This window comes from Rhinolophus hipposideros (assembly GCF_964194185.1).
Source record: "Rhinolophus hipposideros genome assembly, chromosome: 15".
Classification (NCBI taxonomy): domain Eukaryota; kingdom Metazoa; phylum Chordata; class Mammalia; order Chiroptera; family Rhinolophidae; genus Rhinolophus; species Rhinolophus hipposideros.
The window spans coordinates 50,801,667-50,813,041 of record NC_138061.1 but is presented as its reverse complement, the minus strand read 5'-3'; the positions used below and the strand labels follow the sequence as shown (position 1 = coordinate 50,813,041).

At 40.4% G+C, this 11,375-nt stretch overlaps 1 protein-coding gene across 6 annotated transcripts in view; it reads left to right on the top strand.

The window, feature by feature from the left end:
• The first annotated feature begins 6,014 nt into the window (after positions 1 to 6,014).
• The window catches only part of ANXA7 (annexin A7), a 38,464-nt gene continuing 33,103 nt past the window's right edge, over positions 6,015 to 11,375 (top strand). For 2 of the 6 annotated variants that reach the window (XM_081074416.1, XM_081074412.1), the window contains exon 1: positions 8,965 to 9,148. The gene's annotated coding sequence lies outside the window, so the exon portion shown is untranslated. Of the gene's footprint in view, positions 6,145 to 6,399; positions 6,597 to 8,964; positions 9,149 to 11,375 lie in introns of those variants that run through there. The other 4 variants (XM_081074417.1, XM_081074414.1, XM_081074415.1 and 1 more) reach the window with 4 other exon arrangements.

The following is an 11,375-nucleotide window of genomic DNA, read 5'->3' as shown; positions in this document are numbered from 1 at the left end:
TAATGTCTAGTACCCAGAGTTTCATTAAGAGTTTGATAAATGAGCATGTTTGCAAAGTTGGAGGACGCACACATCCCTATTTCAAAACTTGCCACCAAGCAACAGTAATCAAGACAATGTGGTACTGGCGTAGGATAGACATAGAGCAATGGAATAGAATTGAGAATCAAGAAATAAATCCTTACATTTATGGTCAATTGATTTTTGATAAGGTGTGCCAAAACAATTCAATGGGAAACAAGTAGACTTTTCAACAAATGGTTCTGAGACAACTGGATAGCCACATGCAAAAGGACGAAGTTGGATCTTCACCTCGCACAATATAAAAAAAACAAACTCAAAATGGATCAAAGACCTAAAGAGTTAAAACTATACAGCTCTGAGAAGAAAACGGGTAAATCTTCATAAGTTAGGTAGGGTATTGACGTCTTAGACATGACACCAAAAGCATAAGTAACTAAAATAAAAATTAAAAACTGCTTCAGAGGATACCATCAAGAATATAAAAAGAATGGGAGAAAATATTCATAAATCACATATCTTAATAAATGGTAGCTATTATTGAATACGTAACACTTTGAATTTTATTCAACAACAAACAGATTGAACTGGCAGTACAGTGTAAGATGGTTTGATGATGAAAAAACCAATTGGGATGTTACTGTCATGGTTCAGGTGATTTAATGCAGGTGTCAGCTAAGGTAATAGTAGTGGGCATGGGAAAGAAGAGGTAATTTCTAGTTATGACAAGTGAATAAATAGATGGTGATTTTGTAGATAGAACATGAAAGTAAAACCTACCGGGTTTGGTTACTGATTGTGATGGATGAAATGGGATATATCTATTAGCGTCTAATCAGGAGACAGCATATAGTAACAGATGACACAAAAATTTCCAACTTAATAGAATAGTAATGATAGTACATAAAAGTCTAAATGCCTAGCTTCAGAATAAGTGCTGTGGGTTCTAAGATGGCTTTTGCCCTTTTAAAGTGTTTACAGTTCAATAGGAGAAGACTGACATAAGTAAGGGCAATATAGTAGGGTTAGATTTCCTAAGGTCAGCAGATGATGTGGGAAAAAAAATTTTTTTTCAAAACTACATTGAAAATCCCTTAGCACTATATTGGATTTCAACATATCCTCCTCTCAACAGGTCTATCCGTTTTTCTTCCAGTACTGGAAACAAATCTGTTTATTTAGTGTATCACCAGATGAAATAGTTGGCTTGCGTTTTGGGGGCCCTGCTGTAGTCAATCAAATATCGATTGAATAAATATTTATTACTACTGTCGAGAGATCGCTGTGCTCAAGGAGCTTACATACTCGTGGGGGGAAACAAACAGTAAGCATGCAGAATTTCAGATGCTTTAAAGTGCTGTAAAGAAAATTAAACAAGGTAACAAGTGTGTATAACTGGCAGTCGTGTTGATGGCAGTGGCCACTCGTGATGCTACAGTGTTTAGGGAATAACTACCTTTCTGAGGCGATGGATGGCATTTGAGATGACAGTGGAGAACATTCCAAGCAGAAGCAATAACAAATGCGAAGATCCAGAGAATCTCTGGTGTGTTCGGGCTTGGTATGTTTGGACAGAAAGCCACTTTGACCAGATTTAGTGATTGAGAAGAAAGGTGAAGAGGGATGAGATCAGAGGTAGGCAGGGGCCAGTTACACGGGGCTTAATAGACGATAGCTGGGAGTGTGGATTTTATTCTGGTTCCAGTGGGAAGCTATTGGAGGAGTTTAATCAAGGGAATGATATGATCCAATTTACTCTTTAGAAAGATTACACAGGTGTGGTTTTTTTTGTTTTGTTTTTAACCTCAGCACTATTCACATTTGGGGCTGAATAATTTTTCGTTGTAGGGGGCTGTCCAATGCATTGTAGAATATTTAGTAGCATCCCTAGCCCATTTGGTTCTGGTAACACCCTCCCCAACCTCCCCCAGTCCCCCGTTGTGACAACAAAAAATATCTTCAGACATTACAAGATGTCCCCTGGGGGAACAAAATTACTCTCTAACAACAAAAAGTAGACTGACACAATGGAATGTTCACATGAGGAGAAGCATAATGGCTCCTATTTCACAGGAATTCTGGAGCTTATGATGATCTTCAGAGGTGTTTTGTTTCGGTTTTGCTAAGTTTATGTGGTTGAATACAGGTAAGTTAAATGCTCATGTGCTATGACTCCACTGTTAAATGTGCCATAGCAGACACCTATACAAGGTGTAGCTGGGTGCAAAAAGGGAGTCAAGTCTACCCAAGGGAAGGTAAGGAAAACCAGGAGGAGGTGTGGAAAAGTATTTGAAGCAGGAAGGAGATGGGCAATCTTTGAGTTTCTTAGTAGATGGATAATACTTTCTAGGCAGAAGAAACATGAAGAAAGGGCCTCTGACCTTGGAGGGCCTCGTATGTGTGTAGAGAGCCCCTGAAAAGTGTGTTTTTATATGAGCAAAAGTGACTCCATTTTGTGTGAGAAAGAGTAGCTCCATCTGGACACTGAGTGCTGTGGAAATTCCCCGTGAAGATAAACAGCCACCTAATGGACAGCGTAGCAGCTACATGGACTGATCGGTCCTGTGAGGACTGATAAGGTGACGTCATATGGTTCTACTGAAGTCCTTAAGAACCCAGGACTTTGACAGCTGAGGGAGCCAGTCTCGACTGAGAGATGACCACACTGCTTCTGTGCTCTAAAAACCTGCTTGCTCCATCAGACTCAGACTGAACCTCTGCCAGAGCAACCTCCCGGGCCAGCTGCCCTGCACACCGGATCCTAATGGATTCTGGGACTGGTTCATTATCAAAATATTTTATTAAATTGTTATTGCTCTGTTGATGGCCATATTGCTATGATTATGTTTTGCTGTGACATTGATGTTAAGGAGGCTATTCCTCTCACTGCATTTTCTGTGTGAATAAATGAGCTTATTGAAAGGCACTAGACCTGTGTGTTTGCCTTAATTCTCCCTCGAAGCCACGGTTACCCCAGAGGCCTCAGTCAGTGCCAGGTAGATCCTGGGGATCTGAGAGCCTCTCGGCGGTTTGTCCTTCTGACTTGCTGGAAGAGACTGCAGCACGGTCTATGAGCCTAGCTGACGCTCCTGGCAGCATATCAGGAAAGAAGGGTGAATTGAAAGGATGAACTGGGAAATAGATTGGTAGTGTCTGAAGAGGCCATTGGATATTTGGGCCTATAGCTCAGGAAAGTGGGCTGGAAATAATAGGTTGGAAAATACCCTCTTAAGGTGATAGTTAAGGCAGAGGGAGGGGTGGGGATGAGATCACCGAGGGAGTGAAGAAGAGTAAAGACGGGCCTCTTAGAGAATGCTTAAATTCTGGAGGTCTCTGGGGGCAGATTGGATAGAAAGGCCTGTTACTGTGTTTTCTTGAAAATAAGCCCTAGCCAGACAATATAAGAACCGGATCGGTTCTTATATTGATTTTTGCTCCAAAAGACGAATTAGAGCTGATTGTCTGACTAGGGCTTATTTTTAGGGAAACAGTATTTGCCAGGTAAACAAAGTTGTAGAAGCTGAGGAATGAATGCTGGGTACCCAAAGTATTGTGCAGTTTTATTTAAATTTGACTGTGACTCTCCTTAAGTACCTTCTACTTCTCTCTTCTTTTGGGGATATTTATATCTTGCCCTTCCCACTAAAAATTTTAATCCATCCTATCCCACCCCCTTGAAGAAGCTTTTGGGTAGAAAAGCATATAGAGTAATAGGTTGATGGTTCTCAAATGGTAGTTACAAAATATTCATGGTGATGTAAAGTATGGTATGGGAAATATAGTTAACAATATTGTAAAAACTGTAGTGTCAGCTGGGACTACTTCATAAATTATTGGGGGGATAACTTCATAAATTATACAAATGTCTTCATAAATTATACAAATGTCTAACCACTGTGCTGTACATCTGAAACTAAAAAAAATAACATGAATGTCAACTATAAAAAAAATAGGCACGGGGATGTAAAGTACAAAAAAAGAAAGAAAAAAACCACCTGAAGGGCTTGTTAAAACTGCTAGAGTTTGAGTCAGTTGATCTAAGGTGGAGCCCAGTAATTCACATTTCTGTCAAGTTTCCAGATTTGTGGTCTGGGGACCACATGTTGAGAACCACTGTAAAAGGTAGCTAGATTTTGTTCTGAAATACAAACTTTCTTAATGAGTTTAAGATATTCGTCTGGGCCCTTGAAAATGACTCAAATGTTTAACACTAGTGTGCATGTCAGATGATGGGGCTCTAGTGTGAAGGGAGCCTAGAATCACCACACAACTCTCTTCTGACATGGTTTTGATTAGTATATCTCGAGTTTCGGCTATCTAGGAACTCCAATAAATATTAATCCATTTCACAGAGGACTGCTAAAAGGCACCTCCTTATCCTTAGAAGATACTAAGGAGGATGGCATATACGAGTTCTGACCATTAAGTCTGCGAACTTGCCACGGTGCGCTTACATTGGCACCACTGTAGAAACAGCTCGGGAAGGTTTCCTAACCTTGGAATATCAGTGTCTCACAGCTGTGTTTGTGTTGACATGTGGTCGTGTCTTGCTGAGTGGCATTCATTACTGTTGCATGTTTTTGTGTGCTGTCCTGAGAATGTCTGAGCTTGAATTAGAACAACGAACAAACATTAAATTTCTTGTTAAACGTGGGAAGAGTGGAAGTGAAATCAGGGACATGTTAGTCCAAGTTTATGGGGATAATGCCATGAAGAAAACGGCAGTGTACAAATGGATTAAATGTTTTTCCTAGAGGAGAGAACACGTCCTTGAGGAACAGAGGTTCAGGGTGGCCAGTAACGAGCAGAACCCACAAAAACATTGCAAAAATTAATCGAATTGTGCATCAAAATTATTGGTTGACTGTGAGAAGCATAGCAGACCAAGTAAACATCTGTACAGAAACAGAAAAATCTTAACTGAAAATCTTGGAATGAGAAAGGTGTGTGCCAAAATGGTTCTGAAGGAGCTCACTGATGAACAAAAGCAAAGGAGAGTCGAAGTTTGCCAAGACCTTTTGGAGAGGCAAGACTATGTTTTGGGCCGTGTTGTCACTGGTGATGCAACATGGGAGTACCAATATGACCCTGAAACAAAGCGTCAAAGTGCACAATGGAAGTCAGTTTTCCATGACCAGAAAAGTTCCGTCAGTCCAAATTGAGAGTCAAAATGAAAAGGTTAGCAAAATGATGTTGCTAACCTTTTTTGATATCAGAGGGATTATTCATTATGAATTTGTACCAACTGGACAAACAGTTAACCAAGTTTACTATTTGGAAGTGCTGAAAAGGCTGCGTGAAAAAGTTAGATGACCTGAACATTTTGCCAACAATTCATGGCTCTTGCATCACCACAATGCACCAGCTCACACGGCACTGTCTGTGAGGGAGTTTTTAACCAGTAAACAAATAACTGTATTGGAACACCCTCCCTACTCACCTGATCTGGCCCCCAGTGACTTCTTTACTTGAAGATAAAGGAAATATCAAAAGGAAGACATTTTGATGACATTCAGGACATCAAGGGTGATACAGAGATACCTCTGATGGCCATTCCAGAAAAAGAGTTCCAAAATTGCTTTGAAGGATGGACTAGGCACTGACGTCAGTGCATAGCTTCCCAAGGGGAGTACTTTGAAGGTGATTGTAGTGATATTCAGCAATGAAGTATGTAGCACTTTTCCCAGGATGAGTTCGCTAACTTAATTGTCAGTCTCCTAAGAGGTTGAGAAGCTGCCTCTGGCCTCCCAGTCTGAGCCCTCATCTGCTACCCACCACTGAAGGGGCTTCTGGATTCTTCAGAACCGCTGCAACTTCTCAAGTGACTTGCTTGAGAGCCCAAACGGGTTTGGGGCTTGGTCCTTGGGATCGAAAAATGTGCTACAACTGGTTGCTCCACCTGAAGGGCCGTCTTCCCCACAGGTGGAGCTGCAGGGCCGGGACTAGGAAAGCCCGAGCCCGGGTCCCTGGGCGGCGCCCTCCTGCCCCAGGGGCGTTCCCCGCCGCGCTGGCGATCTTAACGGGCTCGCGCAGCGGCCCCCGCGCCCCGCCCTCCCCGGGCCCGCCCCCGGCTCCATCTTGCGGGCGACCGGGTTGGGCTGTGACGCTGCTCTCGGGAATCAGGTGAGGAACGGCGCCCCCTACCCTTGCCACCCCCTTCGTCCCCCTCGGCCGTCCCGCCCGGCCCGCTCTGAGCCCCGCCGTCCGGGAACTAGCGGGGCCCCGAGTGTGTCCCCGCGCCAGGGGGCGGTGGAGGGGCCTGTGGGCCTCCCTGGGCGGGCGGCTAGAAGTGCGCATCTCGGCCCCCGGCTGATCGGTGGGGGCTTTCGTGCGGGGGCGCATTGGGGAGGGATAGGCAAGGCGGCCAGCCGGCCCGGCGGGCGGGAAACGGGAAGTGCTGTGCGCGGGGTCTGTGCCGCTCGGCCTTCCCGAGATCCGAGGGCGCCGCGAGGCCCCGCGCACGGGCAGGTGGACCGCAGGTGGAAGGGCTGAGGCCGGAAGATGGTCCTGCTGGAGCGACCTCAGGAAGGCTGCGGAGGGAAACCAGCGAGCGCACCGACAGCTAATTCTGGCTGGTGACTAGACTTTCCGGTGACACAGCAAATTTAGGGAAACTTGGGAAATTTGTGATGCGCTTAGTGAGCCCCTAAGACACAATGCACAAGCCTAAAATTGTACACTGGTTCGGGTTTATTATTCTTGGCAACCCTTTTAGGAAATAGCATTGCAGATTGACTTGTATTCCATGGACAGCAGCAAACGTGTGCTGTTACGGGAAATGGCTGATGTCCACCATAAAGTGACACAGGGAAAGAAGTCGTCCAACTGCCTTTAAACTCAATTTTGCCAGCTGATAGGGACCTGATCTGGTAAAGGTCGTCCTGATTTGATAATGTAGCGAGTTAACTCTTAGGCAGGGAAGGAGTTTCAAGACTAGTATAGGTCAAGACTAATTCTGACCACTGCAAATTTAAGCCTCTTTTCAGCCCTCACCGGTGGTGACTGCCTACGCTGTTCATGCAGAAGACATGCCTCCGTGTTTTTATCCGAGGGCTTTTGGGGACTGATTTAAACGGTCCTTCCCAACCAAGAGGCAGGTTTTTGGAAAATTGTAGTATCTGCTGTTGGCCATCCTCATTCACCCTTCCTGTTTCCTAATTGTTTCATAAATTTGCAACACTTGCCTCTTGCGTTCTTGGGCTTCCTGCCACCTAGGAGACTCCCATAGTGAGACTCACCCCTTTTAGTACATGACTCACTGGGTGGAGATGGTTTGGAGAACCAAGAATGATTTTCTAGACTTTTAAAAGTAGTTGCTGACGGAGAATGTTAAAAAGAAAAGCTCTGGTTCACCAGTACAGTCTTGTTATGCGTTGGCCAAAGTTGAGTAATTTGTTGTCACCCTGGACTTGAAGCTTTTCACAAAAGCTTTTTAAATTTACCTTTTCAATAGATGAGACATGCACAATTCTAAATATTGAAAAGTAAGTCTCATTATGCTGCAGCTCTCTTCCCTGGAGGCAGCCCCTGTTTTTCTACTTCCTTGAGAATACTTTCAGGGATATTCTGTGCATAATCAAGCAAATAAATTATCTTTTTACATATATGATTGTAAATTATGCAGTTTTCTACCTTGTTCCCCCCCCCACTTATGACTTAGAGATGATTTCACACATGAGTTAAAAAACAACAAAAACTAAAACTAATTTTCGATAGCTGCATAACACTTAAATGTATGGCTATCTATAATCTATTTCTCTTATTGACAGACTTTTAAATTGGTTTTTTAACCTTTTTCCATTACAGATAGTGCTGTAATGAATAGCCTTGTACATACATATGTTGCATTTGTGCAAGTATTTCTGTAAGGTACATTTCTGGAAATGGAACTGCATTCTAGTCCTTTATATAGTTACATTCTTCAAAATGTACCCAAATTCACTTTCTTAAATTGCTTTAAGTTTTCTCATACTTGTATATAGATAGTCTTTATTTTCATTCTGTTTTACAACTCTTGTTGACATAATTCCTCTAGGCTCTTCAAGGTAAGATTTAATATAGTAGCTAAGGAATGTAGAAATAGGGCTTTGTCATTAGAACAATATTCCAAAATTTAGAAATTTAAATTGCCTTTAAAATGATTAATTTCTCTAAATTATTTTCAGATTTTTTCCCCCTTCCTTTTGACCCTGACCTCTTTTGCCCTCGATCTAACTGACTGTTTTTAGATGCTGTTGTCTGTCCCTCCTTTACTCCTTATACCAACCAGGCTTAGAGAAGCAGAAAGCAAAAAATGATTTCTCTTGTTCCTCTTTTTACATCCAGGCCTTTGGATCCCAAATGATTATTTTAGAACTGATTGGGTCAGTTTTCTTAATATCTTATTACATTTCTTTTTTTTTCCCATCTTGTTTTTAATTTTATAAATTTCATTTTTTTTTTTTAATCGAACTGGCAACTTTGTGGTTGAGAGCCCACTGGCCCATGTGGGAATCAAACCGGCAGCCTTTAGAGTTAGGAGCATGGAGCTCCAACCACCTGAGCCACCGGGCTGGCCCATTATTACATTTCTTATTAACTTATAATTTTGATTCAGTATACGCCCATTCATTCTCAATTTAGCAAGTTTTTAGCTTCTGTTCTTATGTCATAAGGGATACTATAATAACTTAAATTTATTCTCTCATTTCTCCATACTCTGTACTCAAAAGACAGGATATTTTTTTCCTCCACCTTTCTGTCAGCACCTAGGACAGGGCTTATTACATAATGGGTTTTCATAAATGTTGAATTGGATTTGTTTGTGGTCTTGATATAAAAGAAATACAAATCATTCATAGCCATAATGGGGAGAAGAGCCAAAATACATATTGAAAAAATTAGCAAATTAGATGGTAGATCCAGAAATGCCAAAATATACTAGGACCAAAATATGATTCACAGGCAGCGTCATCAGCATCATCTGGAAGCTTAGTTAGAAATGCAGAATCTCAGGCCCCATCTCAGAACTGCTGAATCAGAGCCTGCGTTTTAACAAGATGTCCCAAGTGATTCACATGTTAAAGTTTAAGAAGTACTGCTTTATCTAGTGCGATGTTCAAAGAAGGGAGAGAGAAGATTTGAGCAGGTAAGTGGGGAGAGGTGAGTGAGCCCAGGCTTGAGTTATCCTTAACTGATCTGGCTTAAGCAGAGGCATGTTGAGAGAAGTTCAAGTGGTAGAGATTTCACACTGTTGGTAAGAGATAACGTGAACAGATAAATTGGAGCCAGTATTAAGGAGACCTAAATGTCATGACAGTGAATTTTCATTTGATACTCCAGCAGTAGTCATTGAGGAGTTTGGACCTGAACAGTAATATGCTGAAAGAGCAGCATTTTCACAAAGTTCATCTAGTGATGGTGCTCAGAAAAATTGGAAGTGTGAGAGTATAAGCAAGGATGTAAATGGAGAAATTAATTCTAGTAAAATAGGCATCAAGTGATGAAAACTTGGTCTAAGGATATGGCCATGAGAATGGAATTGATAGAAAGAATAGGCAAGGCATTTCAAAGGAAGAAGAAAAATATATTGGGTTACTTACTATACTGGAGTAATAGGTAATTTAAGTAGTGGTATTGACAGATGTGGAGTATTAAAAGTGATCTGGTGGGGAATGGTGAATATTTAATTCCACACCAATACTGAAGGCCTAACTGGCTTCTATCTTAATCTGCCCATTCTCATTTCTGTTTTGATGATAGTCTGTCTTACAGTTATGCCCCACCTTTTTGCCTTGTACATGACTTTATTCTACTTTACTGCCAGTGTGTCTAGTACCTTTTAAAACCTAGTTTAAACCTTCTGTAATTCATTTACTCTTCAATCTTAGTACAGTGTTTTATAGTAGATGCTAAATAAATGATTATTAACTTTGTATAGATATATTTGCCAGTATATTATATCTGATAAAAAATTTAAAAATTGGATCAGACTTAAAAAGGGTATTCTTTTTAACGTGTTTTTTCTCTATTGTTTATTTGCATTTGTTTTAGATTAATGTTTAGTGTTTTTGTCAAGTGCAAAAGGCATATAAATTTGTTTGTGTTTTTTTGGTTCACTCTAGCTCCATTTGTTTTATCTAAGCTGTCTTTTTTCTTAATTAATTAAATTTATTGGGGTGACAATTGTTAGTAAATTTACATAGATTTCAGGTGTACAATTCTGTATTATATCATCTATAAATCCCATTGTGTGTTCACCACCCATGTCTTTTTTTTTTTAAGCAACTTCTTTATGGAAAAATTTAAACATGCAAAAAGACAGAGAAGTATAATGAATCCTCACGTACTCATTGCCCAGCATAAACCGGTATCTAGTCATGACTGAGCCTCGTATATGCCCACACAACCCCCTCATATTATTGTGAAGTGATTCCCAGACATCATATCGTTTTTATCTTTAAATATTCAGTGTTTATCTCTAAAAGATGAGGATGCTTTAAGAAAATCATAATCCCATGATCACACCTAAAAACATAATAATTTTTTAACATCATCAGATGTCCAGGTTATTGTTTGCATTTCCAAATGGAAATGAGCTCTTTTTAAAGAAAATAACTTTCAAACTCGCTGGTGCAGACTGTAGTTCCCAAAAAATACTTCTGATGTTATATTTGCCGTTCAGAACACTATCAAATCTTGATGATCATATATTATTACAGTATAATCAATGTATGAGTTCCTCTTTAATCCCAGACTGACTGCACTGTACCACCCCATTTACTTTCTTTTGCCATCAATCAGAGAAAGTACACTAATTTTTAAATTAATCTAATAAAATTGGAAAGGTAAATCTACTGAAGTGCATTAGCAAATATTGGCGAAATGTGGTGAGAGGTATTTGCACAAGTCTATTCACTGCAGCACTGCAAAAGACTGGAAATAACTTAAATGTCTGCTGTTCAATAAACTATGGTGCCTCTACACAGTGGAGTACTATACAATTATAATAAGGAATGAAGACTATATACTGCTATGAATGGTCTCTAATAAGAGAAAAAAGCCAAATAAAGAAACAGTGTCTATGTTGGCTACATTTTATCTAAGAAAGGAGTGGGGATACAAATATATACAAATAAGCTTAAGCTTATATATTAAAAAAAAAAAAAGATGGATAAACCTTCTAAATGGTTACATATAGGAGGAGGGAATGGACAAACAGAAGGTAATATCTTTCTGAATATATCTTGTTTTATAGATTTGACTTTGGACCAAGAAAATATTTTACATAATTGTAAAACAACACTAAAATTTTTTAAAAAATGATTCTTAAAACTCAAAAGCAAAACGAAACAAATGGACCAAATAGGTATTAA